Raw genomic sequence first — 24,826 nt, 5'->3', positions numbered from 1 at the left:
AAATGAATTTATAAATAAATACAATGCCAAGTAGTGAAGCAATTGTTCTTCCTGTTGTATTTAGGGAAAGGGAATGTGGGAGGGACCGCTATTTTAGAAAGAAAGCCTCTCCCTTGAAGTCTTATTTGAATAAAGATCTTACTGAGCCTTCTGCTGATTTGGGGAAGAACTGCCCCACGCAGACAGACTGGGCCAGGCTCTGTTGTCGGGAGTGCCTGGAACAGCCTGAAGGCCAGTGTGGCTGGAGCAGAGTGAGAGGCGAGCAAAAGAGTAGGAAATGAGATCTTACGTGAAACCCCCACGTCATAGGGTTCCTGCACACCCAAAGTGGAATGACTACTGAGTCCACAGTCTGGCTTCATTTTCTGGATGTTCAAGTGATGATAAGGAATTGCAAGGAAAGCCTGCTATCAAACAACAATCTCCTCATTAGGTTTCACATGAACACATACAAAAATGGACATTCTCTGTTTTCCCTCTCAGGACCATTTACCTTTGCATTTCAACAGCTTGAAATACTCTTCTTTACTCCTCTTCCTATCAAATTCCCCCAAGTTTAATTTAAGCTCTGTCCCCTGTGAGAATCTTCTCTTAACTCCTCCAGCTGACGCTGAGTCAATCTTCTTTGTGACTTCTTTGTGACTAGGGGGTCTTAACCTAGGACTTCCCCGGCATCGATAGATTATTTACAGGAACGCTGAAACTGCATATGAAAAATTTAGTGTATCATTCAATATGTTTTTCCAAGGGTGTTCATAAATCCCATGAGATTTTCAAATGAGTCTGTAGCTTTAAAAGGTAGAGAACCACCAAGCATTCATGGAAGGTGCTTCTCAAACATTAAATCTGCATGCAAACTATCCACATTTCATTAGACTGAAGATTCCAATTCGGTAGCCCTGGAGTGAGGCTTGGTGCTGCTGGTCCTGGGACCGCACGTGGTGGCAAGAGACTAGAATGTGGTCAGCATTTGCTTGTGTACACGGGCAAGCTGCTCTCTGCACTTAGGTAGATCACAGGTTTCTGGACAGCAAGGGCACCGCCAATACTACTTGGCTTTTCTCCCAAGTAGGGACTAATAGAAAAACAGTCCACTGTTGGGCCTCACAGGTGTTCTACAGATAGCAGTCTCAACTAGGCTTCTAAGGTTACCACCAAATGTTTAAGGCTAAACCTTTCCAAAATTCACAGCAGAATCTCAAAACGCCTAAAATCTTTCTGAAGCGAAGTTTTTCCTCTCTTCCAGTAGTAGAGTCCCATAACATATTGAAACTTAAATCCATCAACTCTACAAGCTATTATAGTTAACACGGGAAATGCACTCATTTAGAATAATAATTCACTCTATGAGGGCATCATTTACTCACTAAAAATGTTCAATACAAAGAAATAACATAAGGCACAGGGTGTGGTGGCTCATGCCTGTAATCCCAGCACTTTCGGAGGCTGAGGCAGAAGGATCACTTAAGGCCAGGAGTTTGAGACCCTGGGAAAAAAAAAAAGGAAAGGAAGGGGAGGGGAGGGGAACAGACGGGAGGCAGGGGTGGAAGGGGAGGGGAGGGGAAGGATGAGGAGGGGAGGGGAAGGGTGGGGAGGGAAGGCAGCAACGGAACCAAGATAAATCAAACCACCAGGCCCTTGAATGAGCAGGTCCTGGATAACTGTTCAGAGTCCAGCAGTGAAGTCTCATTTAAAAACGGCAGAGGGAGAGAAAGCCTCTAAAAGGCAAGGGATAATGCAGAAAAGTAAAAATAGGTTTTAGAATAAAACTGCCACTTCAGACAACCTGCCACTCTATATTTGCACAAACTGTAAAGAACTTATTTGGCCATGTAGAAATAAAGTACTTTTAACAGCAGCTAACAATAGATCACATAAAAAAAATTACATACAAGACATGTGTGTCAGGAATGTCTTTATGTGTTCAAATGGAATTTTTCATGTGGTATTTTATACATACATATATGCACACATATTATTTGGGCTTATAAAATACCATATGTAATGAAAACTATGCATAAATATTTATAAAAATACCTTTTTCTAAGTAGGCCAGCAACATTTAATTTTTTCAATAAATTAATATATAAAATATATACATTAGTGCCAAATGGAACATATATTTTGAAATATGAAACCCAAGTAAAATGCTCAGGAATCTGGAGTAGAATCCAGGTATCTGCCAAAGGAAACTTTGGACGAGTTGTCTTTTGAAGAAGGGAAACAATGCTGGGTCTCTTATCTTCATGGACTGTTTTGCTTGTCAAACTTCTAACATCACTTCAGCCGAGTTTCTTATTTGACTTCCAACCTCATGGCCATTTGACCTGCCAACTATTATTTTTCTTTGAAGCTTTTAACACCCCACCCAAGTGTTTTGCTTTCCAGATTGTGTCCGTTTCCTTTTCACTTCACCTTAAAGTCAGCCTGGGTTTACAACATCGGCTTGAGGTGCACCCTCTAGGGTTTCAGACAGACCTAGAGGGCCGCGGTGATGACTGAAGCTAGATACGTCTCGGCAAAGCCAAGGTGCCCGGAAGGTTCTCCGCGTTGTGCCGGGATTTCCATCCAACCTGAGAGTCTCAGGGCAGAGACCAGGCCCCGAGCATCCGACTCCCCGGGGTCCCAGCCCCCTCCCCAGGCTAATCATGCGGGCTGGGACCTCCCAGCCGGAAAAAACCGCCCTTTCCTGTCGCCTACTCCTTCCCTAGGCCGATGACTCGCGGAGGAGGAAAAGACGGAGGCCGATTAAGAAAATTAGCATTCATTAACCCGGTTCACGCTCGTGCCCCGGCGGAGGGGAGGGGTGCGCCAGGCGGCGGCGCTGGCTGTGGCCGGCTGACCGGCGGGCGCAGGTGCCACCACGGGCGGAATTTTACGCTCCCGGGCCGGCAGCTGCGCCACTTGCGCCTCGTCGCGCGTCTGGGGCAGCCGCCACCAGCTTGCTTCAGCTTTAGGCAAATCCTTTTGAAAGACCCTGAGGGAGAGGAAACGCCTCCCTCTGGACAGAAGAACCTGTAGCGTCTGCTGTTCGTCGCTTGCCCAGTTGCTGAGCCCGGAGCTCCGGCGTCTCCAGGGCGCGAAGTCCACGCTCCGGGTTTTGGCTGCAGCTCCAAGGGGAGCGAGCTGGAAACTGACAGAACGCGACCCTCCCCCTCCGCGCCCACCAGAGCACTGGCTGCGAGGGGCCTGGGGAGCTGCGGCCTGAACGGGGAGGCGCGCTCAGGTGGCCTCGCTTCCCTGCCGGTCACCGCCCGCCACGCTGGAACTTCGCACAGCTAGGTCGGCCTGTTGGGATCGGGAGAGGTGGGCGCACGAGGTTTAGTGCGGGAGTCCGGGGTGCGGGCGGAGTCCTATTGTCCCCGTGCACCCGGGCGGCAGCACCTCCGGGTCCCTCTTTAAAACGAGCGTCCGGCGACCTTTCTTTGTGCTTAGGGAGTCGAAAGCGGCATCTTCTCCGAGGGAAGTCGCCTACTGGGGGGTAGCGCTGGAGAGGTAACAATGGGCGCCCGTTGTCCTCCGAGGGTCCAATGGTGACCCCCCCCTGCGCGCGCGCCCGGCTGCCGGTTGGCCCCGGGCCAGGGCACAGGTACAGCGGCCGGGAGGGTCGGCTCCGGGGCCAGTGCCCTCCGCCCCGCCCCAGTCCGTCCCCGCGCCGCCGGCCCCGCCCCGCGCCGCCCCGCCCTCCGCAGGTTCAGTCCTCGCGTCCGGCCGCCCAGCTCTCAGTTGCGCGCACCTTCTCTCGCGGCCGAGGGTCCGCAGCGCGGGGTTAGCCCGGAGACCTGGCCACCGGCCTGGGGCGCCTTCACGCTGTCTCGGAGCGGATAATGCGGTGAGCAGGCACCGCGCCGGCAGACTCGGCTGGATCTGCGCACACTCGGCCGGGGCTGCGTGCGCCCGCGGGAGGCCCGGGGCAGCGGCTGGGATTCTCAGCGGCGGCCGGTGAGTCTGGGTAATCCAGGGTTCCTTCCTCTCTACCTGTCTGTGAGTCTGTCCCGCCCGCGCCGTGGCCGCTTCTGGCGTGCGCTGGTGTTAGGCTGGGAAACCAGCAGGGAGCCGGGATACCGAGGGCATCGCTTTCACATCTAGTGTCCAACGGACCGAAGGGGACATAAAGCAAGCCAGGAGTGGGGCGGGCGGCATGACCGGGACTCAGAGCTCCACCATTTGTGCCCACCACTTTTCAGGGTGGGGCTGCGCGGCCCCATTGCACCCTCCGAGCTATTGACAGAGCCATTCTGGGCGCGTATAGCATTTTTCCATCTGAGAACAAGACGCACTTGGCTACCGCGCCCCTCGCGTCGTGAATTGGTACCAGGGCCGCACATGGGTGCATCGCACAGCTCTGCCGTGGCATCGCCTGCCCGGTGCCCTCCTCTTTCTTAATGGAGGACATTGTTAGTGGGGCGCCAACCTGGAAATCTGGATATTGACTTTTTTGTTTTTTGACGGTGAACAGCTGAAACGTTTACAAGGTTTTTTGATTTTCGTTTTCCTCCCTTTCTCCTTGAAACTAAGTGGTTTGACACAGACAAGTATCAGACATGTGAGGACGAGTGGATCTGGCCAATCGTTTTTTCGTTATGAATTATTATACTCTATCCCCCTCCGACTTTGGGAGGCATGTGTTTCATCTTATAAATAGAAAGTAGCATATTTTTTGGCAGGATCTCCTTTATACTGTGCAGTCTAGGAGAGGTCAGTTTAAAAATAAATATGCACTTGAATGTTACATTACCGAGAGCCAGGCTGTGGCTGGGACAAGCTTCATGGACAGCAGCATCAAAGCCGGGAGCGCAGCTGTGTTGAAAGGAGTAAAAGCCCCAGAGTGCAGCCCAGGCTGACAGTCAAGTAATTACATTTTGTTTAAAAAAAAAAAAAAAAAAAAAGTGAGCGAATTAAAATGAGGAATGTCAGGAGGGTATTGCAACATGAATCTTTCCAGCCCTGGCGTCTTTGGAGGAGTGGGCTGCTGGTGTGTGCTGAGGGTATGGGGGGCTCTAGGGAGGGAACTGATGAATGTGTTAGGGAGACAAAGATTCCGTCCCCATCTCCCAGATCTTAGTTCCCACAATATCCAAGAGTTTCTGGGGAGTACTCCCATTTAAAAAGAACAAAAATTAGGAGAGCAGCAGATGTCTGTATTTTAATAGCAAAGCCAGTCTTAGAGACTTCCTCTTAACATCACAGGGAGAAAAAAGACTCGCCAGGAACCAGGGATGATGCCCCAAAGGTATACCTAAGAGAATTTAAACGACTCCTGTAATGTTCTAACTTACACAAGAGCTTTCATCTTAAAACCAGGAAAAATGTACCTTCTCTTCTTTTCTGGACAGTTCCAGAAGTCTATTCTTTCATACCCCCTGCAATTTGTGTGAGTTCTTATTGGTAGTTAATAAGCTACACAGGTAGGTGTGTGATGCACACCCTTTTCAGAATAGATTTAGACCCTCAGAAATAAGTTGGAGTAGTTGTGAAATATTTAGCATTTTCATGTATCATGAACTACGTGATAAAGGCTGTTTGTATAGTCAAGGAATGGTGGAAAGTTCTTCATAGTCTCCCAAATAATGTGGGTTTCCCAGTGGGCCTCACCCATTGAATAAGACAGCGTCAGCCTCTGAGTTCACAGATAAGAACTTTAGAGGAGAAATTTGGAAGCATTTCTGGATCCATGGCAGTTTCTGTTTTCCAGTGGTATCATCTGCTAGAGATTTACATGATGAAGTCTATGATTAGAACGTGGTGCTGAGGCTGTGGCAGCAGCTACAGGCTTGAAATAAGATGAGCTCCTCTTTCCCTCAATCTGAGCAGTGAAATTGTTTCGCATATCTCTATGGAACAAGTAAAAGCATATAGAGTAATGCGTGTTGCACACTTTTTGCTTTTTATTGTACATTTAAGTGTGGTGCAAGATGAGTAATACAAAGCCGTAACAATGATTGCAGAAGGGCTCACGTGAGTTCATTTGCCCTGTCTGCCCTCCAGCCTTTCCTTTAATGTGGTGTTTTGTTTTATGTCCAACATGCTCACAAAAGCTGTGCTTTTTTACATATAAAATTCCTGGTATTCAACGGTGTTGGGGATAAAATTGCTTTAACCTGTATCACCCAAAGATTTTTTTTTTTTTTTGACCAGGCCATAGATTTTTCACAAATTCGTTGCCCATTAACTGTAACATTTATCCAGTGGGTGGAATATAATTTATAACCTAAAAACCTCCAAGAAGACTGCTCTGATTGTATTATTATTATTATTAAGATTCTTGCTTTCAGTCTGATTTTATCTAGGCCTCATTTCAGTATATCCATATCCAGTCTCATTTCTTACTAACCAGAATCCTGTGAACCTGTTTTTCTTTTTATTGATTGAATGAGCAATCTATTTTTAAATGCAGTATGTTTGCTAGAGAACAAGGATAGCCATTTGAAAGTACTGGATTCAGCCAGCCACAAAATCTTGTGTGCCTTACCAAGCCACAGAAGACCAAGAATTTTCCTAATATATTGCATTGTTCATTACTTTGGATGTTAAAAGCACTTCCTAAGTGGAGCCTGTCCTATGTGTCAAGCACTCTTCTCAGCCTTTTGATTATCTTATTTGTCTCTAGCAATCATCTTATGAAAGAACCGTTCGTATCCCCATTTTGCTGGTGTAGAGACTGAGGACAGACCAGTTATATAACTTACCCAAAGTTGTACAATAAGAAAAACCTGGCCGGGCGCGGTGGCTCAAGCCTGTAATCCCAGCACTTTGGGAGGCCGAGACGGGTGGATCACGAGGTCAGGAGATCGAGACCATCCTGGCTAACATGGTGAAACCCCGTCTCTACTAAAAAATAACAAAAAACTAGCCGGGCGATGTGGCGGACGCCTGTAGTCCCAGCTACTCTGGAGGCTGAGGCAGGAGAACGGCGTGAACCCGGGAGGCGGAGCTTGCAGTGAGCTGAGATCCGGCCACTGCACTCCAGCCTGGGCGACAGAGCAAGACTCCGTCTCAAAAAAAAAAAAAAAAAAGAAAAAAAAGAAAAACCTAAACATTCATGTGCAGTTTAACAGCACAATATGTGCAGGCATGAGTGGCTAATCCTAGATGAAAGTCAGCAGGTCTTTGGGTTAAGGGGATGGGGAAAAAAAAAAAAAACAAAAAAACCAACTTTGAACTTCTGAAGCCTCTGAGTCAGGCTGCCTGGGCACATGTCCTAGTTGTGGCGCTTAACACCTTGTGACTTTGGGCAAGTTACCTCGCCTTTACCTCAGTTTATTCTTTGTAAAATGGGGATAATATTATTTCCCTGAGGATTAAAGGAGTCAAAAAAAGATTATGTACTCAGAACAGTGCCTGTCCCAGAGTAGCCACAATCAAAGGTTGAGGTTTCAATGTTGCTTTTGTTTTTTTCCTAGGTACTTAATACTGGTTCTGTCATGTAATATTCGTAACTATTCTTTGAGAGACAGTACAGTGGTCCCCTCTTATCCGTGGTTTTTCTTTCCAGGGTTTCAGTTACCCATAGTCAACCATGGTCTGAAACTAGGTGAATACGGGACATTTTAAGAGAGAGAAAGAGACCATATCCATATGATTTTTATTACATTGTTATAATTGTTCTATTGTTAATCTCTTACTGTGCCTACTTTACAAATTATACGTTATCACAGGTATGTATGTATGAAAAAAAAACATAGTATATATGGGGTTCAGTACTGTCCAAGGTTCAGACACCCACTGGGGGTGTTAGAACATATCCTTTGAGGATAAGGCAGATAATATATTGCTCTTCTTTTCCGGATGAGAACACAGGCTCAGAAAGGTTTAGTAATGTGGCCAAGGTCACACAGCTAAATAGCAGAAGCAGGGTTTGAACTCAGGTCTTTTTGACCTTATGCTAAATACCACACCCCCACCAACAGGGAGGAGGGGCAGAGAAGTTGTTAAGTCTGATTTTTGTTATGACTTTCGACCTCTGGCAAGGAAATAATTTCGTATCACCCTGTATCTCACAGTTGAAGATGACAGCAATTGCCAGCCTTGAGGAACAATGTGTAAATTATTTTATTATTAAAGATGATTCAATCCCACATATATGGCATGAAAGTGGATCTAGCATGAACACTGCTAGGGTTAATATAAGCAGTTTATGCCATAAACGAAGATATTTACTAGGTGAAAATGTGGGACTCTATGGTGAGAAAGCAAGCCAAGACACAGCCAGGGACAAGGACTTCTGGGGGCTGGGGATGAAGGGAAGCTCTAGTGTAGACCGTGTGCTTGCTTCAAAATTCTGGAGAGCCAGGGGTTGCAGAGTCCGGTAACCACCTCTGGACAATCCCTTCCTTGAAGGCAGGAACCACAGTACCTGGGCCTTCAGTCCCGGCACTCAGTGGGCGTTTTAGTCCATGTTTATTGATGTTGCTGCAAGAACTCAGCAGAAGAGGAGCTACAGGTAAGGTGAACAGAAAGGCACTGGGCTCTGTCCATGGCAGAAGTCAAGCCCTGTTACAGTTCGGCGTATGCCGTGGGCCCTGCTAGATAAGAAACACAGAACAAGGAAACCTTTGAAACCTAGAGTGGTGCCCCGGAAAACCCAGAGGGCCTGCCTTGGCCTCCACTGCTTTGATGCTCTGGGTTTGTGATTAGCTGTGGGGATCAGCTCCAGAGACTTCTCAGACTGCAACAGGGTTCTGGAAAGGACAGCCCGAAGTAACTCAGGTAGCCTCAAAGCCAGGGGTTACAGCCTTGGAGCTGTCCAATTCCATTTGAAATCTTCTCCTGTCCCCACCCCTTAAAGGCTACAAAACAAAACAATACCCCACAAACCAGAATAAGTAGCCATGTAGTTCTAAAGCAATAGTCAGGTACATTTCTTTCCTTTTTTTAAAAAAAAAAAAAAAAAAAAAGCTTTCATTGGCCTCGATATACTTCAGTGCCAAGTTTCATCAGAGTCACATGATGATGGACTGAATTTGACAATACCTCTGGTAGAAAAGCAGTTTTCAAATTTTAACCATACAGTTTTATAATACAAAGCATGATACTGATATTTAAAAGATTACTATTTCTAAATAGCCAAGTAAATTGTGTGAAAGCTGATGAGTTCCAAACTAGTATTTGATTAGTCCTTACTACTTGCCTAAGTCATGAATTAAAAGAATTCTAGAATCCCAAATTTAAAACTTTTTAAAAAGGATTTTCAGTGGATTGGGTTTTATTTCCATATTGGATAAAATTATTAGCCTTCTAGCCTTCGGCCCTTTGTTAAGCCATGTTGCAGAGATCACACACCTGCAATTAGATAACAGGGTACCACCTAAAGTGTACCTCGAGCCATGAATGGCATAAAAATATTCTGTGGGACCCCAGTTTGATGAAGGTCCCTTTCTGCAGGACTTTTCAGAACATTTAAAAAGCCAGTGTATACAGTGGATCTCCACAGGGAGGTAGTGTCCAGAGTTTTTCAAATCGTTTTGCCCACTGAGCAGCTGCAGGACTAGCCTGGCAAACGCAGGACAGAAGCTACATAACCACAGTGTGCCTTACAGAGCCGAAACCACCCAGGGACATTTTAGTTAGAGAACCACAGGCGTTACAGAAAGAGAGCCGTGAGGATGTACCAGGAGATCCTGGTGAACACTGATAAAACTAATGGAGAATTAAGTAAGGGCAATCAAAAGGGGTGTCTGTGTGTGTGTGTGTGTGTATGTGTGTGTGTGTGTGTAGGAATAGAGATTTTAAAAAATACAGATTCTGGTCTTAGCTCTGACCCAGTTGTGTAACCTTGACCTCTTGGGGTTTTCTTGTTGTCATCCCTAAAACATGGCATTTGGTGGGAGATGATCTCAGATAATCTCTGACTCTAGAATCAGTGAGCCAGGATCAGTGGCACCTATTAGCATAGCTATCTTACTACTAATAATATAAGACTCTGAATTGAAAAACAGACCCATACAGATCTCTGGCAGAGCAGCCTGAGCAAGCATGGAAGGCAGGGAACTTCAAAGTCAGGCCTCTAGACAGCTTCCACATTTGGGAATCCGTCACATTCTGGTGACAACCTGAAGGTCCTATTTGTAGACACATCATGCCAATGATAGATCGTTGTCATGAGTTTAGTTGAAAAAGAACTTTTCTGTCCAAATACATCATAATCATTTAGGCTACATATATTTTTTAAAACAAGCAGAGGCATTTTTGGTGAAATGTGGCTTTGCCATTCAGAATGTGTTTGATTTCTCAACCTTTGTATTTATTTTTTTAAACTTTTGTTTTGCCAAGGGTCAGTTCAGACTTAAAACATTGATTTTAACACAGTGGGAGATGAGGCTCTAAGCCTTTGGCTGACCGGCTGGTTAGTCACAAAACAAATCCTTCCCCTTCTTTGGGCAGGCTCCATCCCATCACCTGTGAAAAAAAATGGCAGAGTGGGAAGGATGGGGATGGGAAGGGAGGCCAGAGAAGTGTGTAGATGTTCTCTAGGCCCTCTCCTGGCCCTCAATTGTGATTCTGTTCCTCTTTTTTCTTCTATCACAGGCATTTCCTTAGTGTCTTGTACCTTCTCCTATTGTAACACTTATTACATTTAGATTATCATATATATAAATATATATATATAAATAATATATATATATTGTGTGTGTGTGTGTATATATATATATATAAAGGGGAGTTTATTAAGGAGTGTTGACTCACATGATCATAAGGTGAAATCCCATAATAGGTCTAACTTTTAGGTACGGGGCTACATGTGCAGGTTTGTTATATAGCTAAACTCATGTCACAGGGTTTTGATGTACAGATTATTTCATCACCCAGGTACTAAGCATAGTATCTGATCATTATTCTTTCTGATCCTCTCCCTCCTCCCACTCTTCCCCCGCAAGTAGGCCCCAGTGTCTGTCGTTCCCCTCTTTGTGTCCATTTGTTCTCATTTAGCTCCCACTTACACGTGAGCATGTGCGGTATTCGGTTTTCTGCTCCTGTGTCAGTTTGCTAAGGATAATGGCCTCCAACTCCGTCCATGTTCCTGACTGACACGAGTGGCTGCCTAATTGGACTACTGGCTCCTCCAGGGTAGGGGCTGAATCTCATTTATCTTGTCATTCATCTTTTCTGCAATAGGACTTAATGACAAAGTGGGCAGTATAGCCCTTGCTATACTACCTGATTCTTTCTGCGGCGTATCTCTTTAAGTTGTTGGCAGGTCAGAAATCTCTGTCACTTACCTTGCTGTGTTAGTCAGGGTTCTCTAGAGGGACAGGACTAATAGGGTAGATGTATATATCAAGGGGAGTTTATTAAGGAATGTTGACTCATGTGATCATAAGGTGAAATCCCATAACAGGCCGTCTGCAAGCTGAGGAGCAAGGAAGTTAGTCCGAGTCCCAAAACCTCAAAAGTAGGGAAGCCAACAGTGCAGCCTTCAGTGTGTGACCAAAGGCCTGAGAGCCTCCTGGCAACCACTGGTGTAAGTCCAAGAGCCAAAAACTGAAGAACTTGGGAGTCTGATGTGTGAGGGCGGGAAGCATCCAGCACGGGAGAAAGATGAAGGCCAGAAGACTCAGCAAGTCTAGTCCTTCCACGTTCCTCTGCCTGCTTTTATCCTAGCCACACTGGCAGCTGATTAGATGGTGCCCACCCAGGTTGAGGATGGGTCGGTGTCTCCCAGTTCACTGACTCAAATGTTAATCTCCTTTGGCAACACCCTCACAGACACACCCAGGATCAATACTTTGCATCCTTCAATCAAGTTGACGGTCAGTATTAACCATCACACTAGTTTATTTTTAAGTCCTGCTGTAGTGAAGTTACTCCTTCCCAGGCTACAGAACATTCAAATGCAAGGGGAATCACCCCCAGTCATTTGGTTGTGGTGATAGAGGTCATCTGAGGGCCCTGTGGAAATAGGTCAAGTCCCTGCTGGAACCTTCTCAAGATCTCATTGGAGACATTGGCAACTGCCACCAATGCTTTCTCATGCCCTGGGAGTGACTGAGGCAACTTGGCACCCATGTGTCCACTTAGAGCACAGAGTAAGGGTCCTTGTGTTTCCTAGTGGTGCCTAGACCTCTCGCCAGCCATTAACGAATGAATAAACGTGAGCCATTTATTTATTTGTTATATTAGCGTCAGTCTCTCCACAGTGGAGTGCATCATTGCTGCAGCCTTAACATCTAGAATAGTGCCTGGCACGTAGTAGGCCCTCCATGGATGTTTGTTGTTGAATACATGAGGGACCAGCCAGGGGCTGGGGAGGCACATAGAAGGCTTTTTTTTTTTTTTTTTTGAGACAGAGTCTCGTTCTGTCGCCCAGGCTGGAGTGCAGTGGCACGATCTCGGCTCACTTCAAACTCCGCCTCCCAGGTTCACGCCATTCTCCTGCCTCAGTCTCCTGAGTAGCTGGGACTACAGGCGCCCGCCACCACACCCGGCTAATTTTTTGTATTTTTTTTAGTAGAGACGGGGTTTCACCGTGTTAGCCAGGATGGTCTCAATCTCATGACCTCGTGATCTGCCCGCCTCTGCCTCCCCAAGTGCTGAGATTGCAGGTGTGAGCCACCGCGCCTAACTGAAAGACTTTCTAGAGCCGGCTTCTCATGGGTTGAACCGGCGACAGGCATGTGGCTCACTCTATGCATGTCACAGCACCAACTGGAGCCTGGTTTCTTGCTCTCAGATGGCTTCAGAATGAAATGTCTTCCAAAAGAGTGTTGATTTTTGGCCTTCTATTAAGTTGAGCGAAAGTTTATGCTGGTGATGGGGCTTTGGTTTGTATTCCCTGTGGGCTCACCCGGGAATGGTGGTGCTTTACTTGAGCTTCAGAGAGATGTGTCTCGGGGCGGTGCAGGGAGTAAAGCAGGGACTTCTTTCAAATTCCGTTCCTTTCTCAGAATGGGGAATTAAACTGTTGGACCCAGAACATTTGGGAGTTTTTCACACTATATGTAAAACAATCAGTTGAGGCAGCCAGATCCCAAGGTCTAAAAGGAGTAAGGTTAGAAGGAATCCCCACCATGAGCTTCCAGCTCATCTTCTTCCTTATGCAGCTGTAGCTTTTTGGAGTAATTAATAATGAACATTACCCCTTCCATTGATTTGGGCTCATTGCCTGCCAGGTGCTTTGCCAAGCACTTTATGCTCAGTGTCACCTAAGAAGACTCCCACCATTGCTGTTTGCACTTCATAGATGGGGAAACTGAAGCTCCCAAAGGGAGTCACTAGCATGGCCCAGGACCCTTAATTGAATACCAGGAAGGATGGGAAAGGAGGATGAAAATTGTATTCGCTGGTAGAAAGTATTTTGATTTTAAGGGTAGTCTTACTTTCATTAAAAATAATGCTTTTTTTTTTCTTTTTTGGAAACTTCCTAGAAGCTAGATGTTTCTGCAAATAGAATGACAGAGCCCTGCCATTTGACAGATGGAAGGGACCTTATCTCAGCCCCAGTCTCCTTCTGACATGATAAAACCAAGGCCTTAATTGTTTAAGTGACACAGAGTATGAATCTTCCTCCTAGGCCCAGCTCTCTGTCAAACTTTTTTTTAGGCCAAGGAAAAGAAAATCTTAAGCCTGATATATAAGCAGATAATAACATAATTTCTTTGGTTAGAAAGAAGAGAGATTGGCCCTACTTATCAACTATTTAGGAAAATAACAATCTGCCCTTTTGTTTTTTCTCTTCTCTCACACATCACCGGTTCTGGTGGGGTCTATCCAGAGACTCCCAGATGGCTATGAGTTTTTCAGCCACCTCCTTGTGCTGTCAGCTCCCAGTAGCCTTGCCATCCAGTTTATAAGCACCAGCAGCCAGAGCCTGCCCCATTCTGCGCAAATGGAATTATAGAATTTATTTTAACCCAAAAGCAGGACTTTCTGTTTATCATCATTCAGTTCATTCCTGTGGACTTCATCCAGCCCCAGCTCTCGGTCCAGGTAATTCTGGACCCCAGTTAGGCATTGGCATATTGAGGCTCCCTCTGGGTCTCCAGTTTAGATTGATAAGTACATCTTCTGTGTTTTTCACGTCACTTGCCCTATCAATAAGATCCCTTTAAGACTTGGCTGAAATTGGCAGATTACAAGTGATCGACCCTTCTAGCAACTGTGTCATGTGCGTAAGCAAGTAAGGTGCCAGTGAACTTTTTATCAGTGCGGACTGAGCATGTATCTCTTAAGTGTTCAAAACCCAGACCTTTACTGAAGATAGATGTGATAGTAGTCACCAAGTAATTGTCTCTTCCTTTTGGAAAATCAAATCATTTGCCTGTGTGTGTGTATATATATATATACACTCACTATATATATATACACACACACAGTATACACACTATATGTAATATACATACATACATATACATAAATGCATACTACTCCCTATAGTTTTTCAAAAGGTTTTCATAAATGGTTTCATGATCAAAAGGAGACAAGTGATTTCAGGACCTTAGGCTCTTCCTTATTCATCAGGCCTGGAAATCTGGACTCCCATATGGTATGAAGTCCCTTCCAGTGATTATGGCTCCAGTCTGGCCTTCCATTTCCCTTTGACAGGGTTAGTTGTGCTCACTCCCTAACCACTCCCTAACCCTACACCCTCCAGATCCCATCACTTCCAGCTCTTGCCACTTTGAGGTTCATTCCATTTACTTTTCTATTTTTTTTTTTTTTTAACCTTAAGGTAGAGGCAAAACAGAAGTTGAATAAATCAGAGAAGGTAATATTCCCCCCTTTGGTCTCAGCTTCCTTTAAAAAGTAAAACCAAATGAACTTAAAATTAACTTTAAATGGAAGTAAAAGGATTTTCCTCTTAAAATCATCCATAAGGTAAAGTAAGTAAGTCACCAGAGAATTTAGGAGAAAAAAATGTTAGATTGTTTGTATTTATTTATGTCTTAAGGTCAGGGGCTACTGTAAGAGATCCCAAGTTGGTATTAAAACACCGCTTTTATCTGACCTATATAGCAGTTGGCGTAATTTTCCCAACTCAGGGATGTCTCATTTGTTCCCAAGGCTGGAAGAGCTCCAACTGGAGATAACCGATGCATGTAGATGTGAATGAGAAGATAGCCCCAGCCCTATGTCCGACGGACAGGGGAATTAACCTCTCATCAAGCTGGTGGTAGGAATCCCTTCCAATTGTGGAGACTGTCCACAGGATCAATAGGAACCATCTTTTTTTTTTTTTTTTGAGACGGAGTCTCGCTCTGCCGCCCAGGCTGGAGTGCAGTGGCCAGATCTCGGCTCACTGCAAGCTCCGCCTCCCGGGTTCCCACCATTCTCCTGCCTCAGCCTCCCGAGTAGCGGGGACTACAGGCGCCCGCCACCTCGCCCGGCTAGTTTTTTGTATTTTTTTAGTAGAGACGGGGTTTCACCGTGTCAGCCAGGATGGTCTCGATCTCCTGACCTCGTGATCCGCCCGTCTCGGCCTCCCAAAGTGCTGGGATTACAGGCTTGAGCCACCGCGCCCGGCCAAGAACCATCTTATTAATGAGTGATACAGGCGAAATTTAAGGAGAAAATAGAAGTGTTTATTTTGGCAATTAGAATAGTTCCCCCTCCACCCTGTATTTCAGTAGACAATCTGGTTTCTCATTTGGGGAAAAGATACTGCCTTGTGTTTACATAGCACTGTAGATTTTCACACTCGGCTCTGACAACCTGTGGTTATTATAAAGTTTGGGATGATTATCTCCATTTTACAGGAAGGTAACTGGTACCCAGTGTATCAGGGCTTCTGCGTCTTACAGGACTGGCTCATAGTTTTGGCCCAGCTCTTTCCCCTCTAAGGCCAGGAACAGCAGTGAGTTAGCTGTTTGCTTGGCCCGTACAATCGGTGTTTCATTTGGTTTGGTTTGGCAGATGTTTTGATAGGTTTATTTTTCCCCATGTATCTGATCTGTGCCAGTTATGTATTGATCTTCCAAACAACCCTTTCCTGTAGACTGTCCATTATAGTTTCTTGAGGCTCCCTTGTACATTTTAGGCCAAATGAGCCAAGTTCTCCCTTAACACATCTCATTTTGAAACGAGAAAAGAGCAAGTTCATTGTTGCTCCAGGGCCTCTTTAAGTTTGATTTAAGTAGAATCAGTGAGTTTGAATTCAGGGGACTGTATTGTCAAACTTTCCTTGAGTCTTACCTAAGACACTATTTGCACATTGCAGTCAGGGATAGGAGTCGTATCTCTTTCAAACAGCATGTCCACAAATATTTGCCTTAAGATCTATATTTTTTATCTGTATATTTGCCAAAGATCTGTATGGTCCTGTAGAATTACTCTGGCTTGCACCGATACACTGTTAAACTATTACCCTGCATGGATAGAGGAAGGTTAAAATGGCTTACAGATGGTAAAATGGAAGATAGCCTTTGCCACAAGAAAAGAGGAGACAGCTTCTTGTTACATGTTTGTTTTCTTCCGTAAGAATCATAGATTCCAGCTTGCATTTTCAGCAGAGCAGGCAGGGTTGAAGAGGAAGAGGCACAGCAATATCTTTCAAGCTTTCTCATTTGTTTATCCATTCAACTTTTCAGTACCTGCTATGAAGATCTCCGTTCTCTCTCCCAGATTATAGTCTGGTGGGGGAAGAGTTAAATAAGTAGTGATGACAATCCAGTGTGATAGTTGCTAGGTTTGAGGTGTACATAGGATGCCATGGGAAACTGGCAGGAGATTCAGCTGCAAGTGTGGCAGGCCCCCCAGATTGCTGAGGTGGGCTTCACAAGCTATTTTATCTTATCTCCAGGCTGTAGGGTCAGGCCTGCCCTTAAAACCCTTGAAAGGGTTTTAAAGCAGAGAGTGATAAGGTTACATGAGGATTCTAGGTTCCTCACTCTGGTGTAGATTGGAAGATAAGGTGGAGGGACCGGGGAGGCAGGGAGGTAGGTAAAGGGCAAACGTCCTTGTGCAGGAGAAAGATCATGGGGCCAGGAGTAAGGCTGATGGAGCAGGGATGATGAATGAGGAGAGACAGTCCGAACAGACTGATAGGACTATAGGACTTGATGTAGAGAGGGAGGCGGGGAGAAGGGATGATAGCTGGGTTTTGGAATTGAGTGACTTCTGCCATTTACCAAGAAAACATAGTGTGGGACGCAGATGCCTGGGGCAGGCAGGGGGAAGAAAGATGGCAAATCCCGTCTGGGACAAGGTTTATGAGTATCTGAGGGAAGCAAAGTAGAGAGATCTGGAATATAAAGGAAGGAAAAGGCCACTGCTTCTCAAACTCTCTGGGAAGGGCCACTGTCTTTTTGTTTCCATTTCCAATCCATTGTACAGTACTACTGTGCACAAGGAATATGGAGCTTGGGCCACACACAACCCCCATGCAAGGTCAACAGCATACAGCTCCCAAACTTGTCAATGGCCTGTTCAGTAAGAAAAAATCCATTGGTCACATGTTTGATGTTATGGCAATGTCAAAAAGATCTTGCTTTCAGCTTCTGTACTTATCTCATCATGGACTGCATGAACCCACTTTGGGTAGCACTGGTCTGGACTTAAGTAGATGCATGTGGGTTGAAGGTACTGATTTGGAAGTTATCCACAGAGGTGGTTTGTGATTGCCGGGGGAATTGTTGAGGAGCAGGGGATGGGCAGCAGCCATCCAACCCTATGAAAATGCCAACATTTAAGACGGGTTCAAACTTCTTCTGTAAGGGCTCAGTTAATATTTTGGGCTTTGAGAGCCACATACAGTCTCTGTCACAGATTACTCAACTCTGACCTGATAGAGCAAAAAAACACCTTTACTGGGATTTCCCAACTTCAGCACTACTGAGATTTGAGGCCAGATAATTCTTTGCTTTGGGGAGTTGTCCTGTGCACTGGAGGATGTTGAGCAGCATTCCTGGCTTCTACCCACCAGATGCCAGGAGCACACCACCCCCAGTCATGAAAATCAACAATATTCCCAGACGTTGCCAAATATTGCATAGGGAACAAAAATCACCCTCAGTTAAGAACCCCACTGAGCTGTAGACAGTACATAAATGAATAGGCATAGGTGTGTTCTAATAAAACTTTATCTATAAAAACAGGCAGAGGGCCGGATTTGGCCTACCTGTAGCTTGTAGACCCTTGACTTAAGAGATGGTCAGAAAGAAAACTAGAAGAGCTTATTCAGTAAAATTTGAGGGTCTTCTGTGTCCCCAGCTCAAGAGGAGGCTCTGTAAGTGGCTCAGCATAAAGAGGAGGGAAGTTTTCTCAACAGTAGCACTCATTTATAGCCCTTTTGCTTACCTTATTATTCTTGAGCTCACCACCCACCTGGAAATAGCAGGCATGAAAACCACAAAACAGGAAAACAACAAATCACGTAATACAAGCCCTCCACAACCCCTAAGAAACCCCCCAAGCAAAGCAGTAGCAAGGCTGGATTACGTGAGGTACATTGGAGTAGACTTCCTCCAGGAAGGAAATGAGTCTGGAGCAGGTCTCAGAGGATGTTGTGAATAGAGGCTGATGGTAAGAAGGTGGGAGAGCTTTCCATGTAGGGAACACAAGGTTCTTAGTTTCAGGTTAGGAGGGAAATGCAGTGTCAGTTAGGAAGCTCGGGAGCTATTGTCCCAGTGAAAGCTGTGATTGTTCACTGTTGCATGCAATGGGCTTCCTCTGGGAAAAGAATGAACCGCACTTAACACGATTTTCTAAGAACAGGATGTTTGTTTTTCTCGTCGAGGATCAGGGGGCCTTTGTTACTTTACAATTCTAATCTTTATTATTATACTTTAAGTTCTAGGGTACATGTGCACAATGTATAGGTTTGTTACATGTGCCATGTTGGTGTGCTGCACCCATTAACTCGGTATATACCCAAAGAATTCTAATCCTTTGACGTTTACCACAAAGTCAAATCCCTTTTGAGATTCTTTTTGACAATAGCCAAAAGTCCTAGTGAGTTAGAGATGGAGGGACCGTTGTCTAGGACCCTTTCTACTCATTCTTGGCTTCTGACGTGGTCAGGTTAGCATCTCCACCTCTCTTCAGTGTTGAGCTCTTGGTGTGTCATTTCCTCTCGGTGCTGTCAGACTTCAAGATACGTAGTCTTCAGGTTGGCAGTCCTCGAGTTGTCAAATCGGCAGTGGCTACAGAATGCAGCTATGGCTGGAATCCTAGCTCCTCTACATTTTGGGTGATTGACCAGAGACACAGGCTTCATCTAAGACTGCTTCCTAAGAGGTATGCTCTGAGCATTACATGCCTGCCTGGCCCACAGAAAGCACTCATGCTAGCTATTACTCTTTACAGGTGTAAATTCTTTAGAGAACAAAGCCTTTCAGATTTGTCAGTTTCCAGAGAGCCTCCGTAGACTTGCTCTAGGGTTTGGCCCCCGGGAGCAAGTCAACCTGGCTCTCATGATGGAAAGTCTAGCAGGGGTTATGGATTTAACACTTGTGAATTTAAAGTTTCCTGTGGGCCATGTGTTGTGGCAGGCAAAAAGATGAATAAGTTCATGCTCACAGAAGAGCTTTCAGCCTAGTCAGAGGGAAATCATTCAGCAAATATGTGTACTAACACGTATACAAATAACACAAGGATGTTGGCAGTGGAAGTAGGTTGCGAGTAGAATGACGACCACCAGATTCCACATATAGCCAGTGCTGGTATCATACAGAAGACCCATGTTTCAGCCCATCCAAGGAACATGGATTATTGTAGACAGCCCTAGCAGGGTGACAGAATAGCATGGAAGTCCTGTATTTGTCCCTTTACCCCATCAGAGAACTAGAATATTCAAGGGGCCTAAACTTGAGAATATGGCATAAAGGCAAATGGTTAGGAACTTTGCTCTCTGAGGTAGTATGGGTCAAATGACCATAATCTGAATTTCTGGACGTTGTCAGCTTATTATTTGGGATCATTTGAAATTACCATTACCAGAACTGGAGTACTGCATCGAATAATTGCTGACTTAAATATTAATAGTTATTTTGTGAGCAACTTAAGCACGTTCCTTGCTTTTGAGCAGAGATTAGAATGAATATCCTGGCAGAATATTGCTGAAAACTTCAGAGTCAAGTTCTTTTCCTGTATTGATATTGTCCTTACAGCATCACAGACCAAGTCAGATCCATTAGTTATGGAAGCACGTGAGCAGTTCGCAGCAATGGCCTTATCAGAGATTCACATGGGTGAAACTAGAGTGCCTGCCTGGGTGCTCCTCACCAGCCCTGGTGCCATGCAAAACACATCCTGATAAATGAAGCAGGCATGAGAGGACTTGCCCTCCTCCTGCCTTGTTGTAACTGCCGGAGATCAATGTCCACGTTGACTCTTCCCCAGTAACTCATTTTTATAGGAAAAAAGGCCCTAATGGCCTCTGTTCAAAAGTGCAGACTTGGTACTATGTGAGGTGGACCTTCTGTCTTCCAATTTTGCTTCTAAAAGATCTTTCAAATTAGATCCCATAAAAGTGAGACGTGTACACAAATTAGCACTGAGTCTCACATATGGTGTTTGTGGGTCTGTATATAATCAGGGTGGTAAAAGAACAATGAATTCAAGCTGTAGCTGAATCACAAACAAAAAGTCCCTTTAAAATCATGGAAGGTGAGATGTATCAGACTTTAAATGGGTCTGTAAAATACCGCCTGCTCATTCTGGCTAAGTTCATTTGCATAACAGAGCTCAGCAGCTGGGGAGCCGGCTAATAGAGTTTCATAGTCTGAAGCTTAGAGCTATGTCCTCAGTGTAGATGATATGGGGAGAGGGTAAGAATCTAAACATAGAAAAGGCATCTTATCTTCTCAAATGGGTGGAGTTAAACAGACTGAAACTATGAAAAACATCCCCTTCGGGATGCTGGTTACTGGGGGCTTCTGGTTACACTGATTTTCGCCTTAGATATTAAACATTGAACTTAAATGAAAATCTAACACCATGGGGTTTTTTCCCCTTTGATTTTAAAATTATTCGGAGAAGCACTCCTACAGAGGTTGCTGAAAGGATTGATGTGAGCGCCCATGTTGTAGAAATATTTTAGTGTTTCTGATCCCAAAGATTGGCCGGTCATTTCTAAATTAGTGAGAAGACTGCCACGTTCCAACAGAAGGCCTTTTCAAGGGAAAGTCTGTGTGCATTTTCCTATGGGAAAGTGACTTGGGACCATAAGGAAATTGGCAGTGATCATGTTCCCATATAGGAAACTCAGAGTAAATGGGAACGTGAACACCTCCCTTCACGCACTGTCGGGGAGGTGCAGGGTATCCGCCCTCGCCTCTGTGAGAGCCTCATCCCATGGCCATACTTGCTGTCCCCTCCCTACCACAGCCCATTCCATCTTTTGAGAAACCTGAGTTGTTACTCAGAGGAGCCAAAAACTGTTTCCTTGTAGTTTCTGCTTAGCTCTAGGGCCTCGCAGAACAAGTTAATTCCTTTTTCATTACAATTAAATGAATCCTTCAGATCCTTTAAGATTAGTTTTCTTTCTATGAGTTTTCTTTCAGCTGCTCTATTCCTTCAGCCTCTTCTCACATGTCCCGACCGAGCTCCTTCACCTCCTCCCATTTGCCCTGCTCTGAACATGCAGGGACATGTTCCAGGTAGCCTTTATCCCTTCTAAATGTGGAGTCCAGGATCATGTTCTAGGCGCTTGGCACCGTGGAATTATCTTCTGGTTGGTAGCAGAGAGACATAGCCCACAGATGGTTGGGGGTAGGGAAGTGGCGGAGGGTACTTGGCCGAGTTGTCATCCTCCCCTAGGACTGTTGGTTCCAACATGCAGGGGGAGTCACTGGATACTCCGGCATGGGGCTCAGATGGTGCAGTGGTGCCGTGGCTGGCTGCATCGATGCGACTATGCTGAGGCAAAGTGAAAAGTGATCAGAAGCTGGAATGTCCTTGAAGGATGTGACAACCAAGCCAGAAAGGGGAAGTCGGATGCAGGCTCACTTCCTGCAAGGAGGAGAAAAGAACAGAGCCTCAGGTCCCTGGAGACAGTAGCACCCCTCACCCCACCTGCCCCTGTTTTTATACACGTGTGTTTTAAATTAACACTGCAACCTGTTTTGCAGGATGCAAATTTTTTTTTATTCTTTCTCTCCACTAAGAATTAATCTAAAAACAATTAGTAGGCAAACCAAACATTCCTTTAAAATAAATGGAATTTTTAAAATATCCCAACCCCTTTGTTCTTTTCACAGTCCTGTAAGTTGCCAGTGCGTCAACTCTAAGTAACTTAGGAACTGATTTTTCTATCTGTCATTTTTTATAACCCCTTGATTTTCTCCTCCTCCTGGCTGCTGCCCTGTTTTGGTATTTTCAGCATCATTCTGTTTGCCAAAAGGATGGTAAGAAATGAAGCAAAGCACAGCTTCAGTTTTTTTCTTAACTGAATTGTTTATTACTGCTGTGATTATTTCTATTATTATCACTGTCATTTACACTTCAGTCAGTCACAAGAAACCAGAATTGTCTAGCCTAGTGCAACCCTGCTGTCTTCCTTATCAAAACCATGGCCATAGCTTCCTCTCAGGTCCTTTTGTATATTGAAACCCTTGGATTTCTCAGAAAACCTGTAAGGGAGCATGTCCGTTCTCAGCAGCATTGTGCCCACCTGTCTGCTTGCCACATGTTCTCTCTGACCTGCCACGACTGACTGGCAAGCCGAACACTTTTGTTGGCAAATCTTTTCTTTCTAATGCCCCAGGAACTAGAGCATTTTTTAAAGGAATCTAATTTCTGAGATGAATATTATATCCCACATCATCTACGAAGGGAAAGAGGAGCAAACCGTGATCCAAGAACTAGAAGAACATTTGTGGAACTAGAAAGAAACCAGGAATAATTGTGGAAAGTTCAAATTTCAGGGTCAAGGTTTTTGAGGAAGGGCTACCTATAAGAACCTTTCTGTCTGTCTTTTAAGATTTAGGTAAGAGAGTGGGTGTAGAAAAATGCAAGAAAACTAGAGAGTCAGGCATGGTGAGGCTCATCTGTAATCCTAGCTACTCGGAAGGCTGAGGCAGGAGGATCACTTGAGGCCAGGAGTTCAAGACTAGCCTGGGCAACATGGCAAGACCCTGTTCTAAAAAAAAATTTTTTTTAATTAGCTGGGAATGGTGTTGTGCACCTGTAGTCTCAGCTACTTAGGATGCTGGGGCAGGAGGATGGCTTGAGCCCAGGGGTTCGGCACTGCAGTGAGCTGTGATCGTGCCACTGCACTCCAGCCTGGATGACCAAGTGACTTGACCCTTGGTTGCAGGAAAGGGGTTCAAGACGAGGACAGACACAAGTGAGTGCACCCAGCACCCTCAGATGGCTCAGTACCCACAGGTTAATGCTGGTGTTAGAGTTTTAACTGAGACAGAAAGCTAAAATTCTCTCATCTGGGTTGTGGAACACCCAGGAGGACCCGCTCCCTAGTTGTAGTCTGGTAATTCTCTTCCGGCCTGTAAGCCCTTCCTGTTTAGCTCTTCCTTTTCTCTTTTCCCAACATCCCTTCCTCCAAGCAGGTCCTTCCTTCTGGGCAGAAGGCAGAGCCCTGGGGTTCCCCTGACTCATGCTGACTGTTCTGATGTGTTGGTCATCCACCAGCTGTCTCTTGGAACCCAGGTGTCTTCTTAAAATGATGAGGAGGGAGGCCGGGCATGGTGGCTCACACCTGTAATCCCAGCACTTTGGAAGGCTGAGGTGGGTGGATCACAAGGTCAGGAGATTGAGACCATCCTGGCTAACACAGTGAAACCCCATCTCTACTAAAAGATATAAAAAATTAGTTGGACGTGGTGGCGGGCGCCTGTAGTCCCAGCTACTCGGGAGGCTGAGGCAGGAGAATGGCGTGAACCTGGGACGCAGAGCTTGCAGTGAGCCAAGATTGCGCCACTGCACTCCAGCCTAGGCGATAGAGTGAGACTCTGTCTCAAAAAAAATAAATAAATAAAAGAGGAGGGATAGGATTTCATGTCATGGCATTTAGGCCCATTCCATCATCAAAGGTTATCTGTGTGTCACTAGTCACCCTTGCACAAGCAGCTGTCCTCATGGGCCCAGGCAACTGCACCTGCCTGCACTTCCCTCCTCGCACGTGCCCTGGCCTGCAGCTTCTCCTGCATCCTCTCCCACCTGTTGGATTTTCTCACTTTCCCTTCTGACTACAAATGTTTCTCTTCTGAGATCTCTTCCCTTTTACAAAGTACAGATCCGTGCTGCCTCTTTGGTGAAAGCCTGATCACAGAAGGAAAAAGTGATCTGTCCCATAGCCAAGCTCAGGGGAGACATGGCTCAGGCCTTTTGTGAAGTCTTCATATACCCACACACTGCCATTGCAGATGCTTTTGGACACATTTTCCTGATGTTTGTGTTATGATCAGTAACTCCTAGTAGGCTTTTCAGGACCTAACAGCCATGTATAAAATTGGCTCTCCAAGAAAGCCTAATCTGAGCCCTGCATACACATTTGTGATTTTTAAAAAAATAGCCAATTCATTCACATGATTTGAAAATCCAAAATCATAAAAGGATAGTGAAAAATTTATTTGCCACCCTGTTCCCCCTCCATCTACTTCGCCTCTCTGTGGGCAGTCACTATTATTGTGTGTTTCCAGAAATACTTTGTAGATAAGCCAGTACAAATATAAATAGACGCATTTGCCCCTCTTTTTTTTTCCTTTGATGATGTACATCTTTGAGCTCTTCTCGGATGAGCATATTAAGCGCTTCTTCATTCTTTGTTAGATCTGAATAGTATTTATTTGTATGGATGCACTTAATTGAACCAGTCCTCTATAGGTGGACAATTAGGTTGTTTCCAACTCTTGACTGTTATAAACTGTGCTGGTTTGAACAGCCTTGTTATTTCTTACATATGATGTAACAAGTTGAGTTGGGTAAATCCCTG

General features: G+C 45.2%; 1 protein-coding gene across 4 annotated transcripts in view; it reads left to right on the top strand.

Annotated features, from left to right (window-relative positions):
• The first annotated feature begins 2,045 nt into the window (after positions 1-2,045).
• Positions 2,046-24,826, top strand: part of CDC42EP3 (CDC42 effector protein 3) — a 31,744-nt gene continuing 8,963 nt past the window's right edge. For 2 of the 4 annotated variants that reach the window (XM_025354136.1, XM_025354132.1), the window contains exon 1: positions 2,046-3,942. The gene's annotated coding sequence lies outside the window, so the exon portion shown is untranslated. The remainder of the gene's footprint in view (positions 3,943-24,826) is intronic. The other 2 variants (XM_025354133.1, XM_025354134.1) reach the window with 2 other exon arrangements.

Source organism: Theropithecus gelada, chromosome 13, assembly GCF_003255815.1.
Source record: "Theropithecus gelada isolate Dixy chromosome 13, Tgel_1.0, whole genome shotgun sequence".
Taxonomy (NCBI): Eukaryota; Metazoa; Chordata; class Mammalia; order Primates; family Cercopithecidae; genus Theropithecus; species Theropithecus gelada.
Note: the sequence above shows the minus strand (reverse complement) of the source record. Positions and strands in the feature narration are given on the sequence as shown.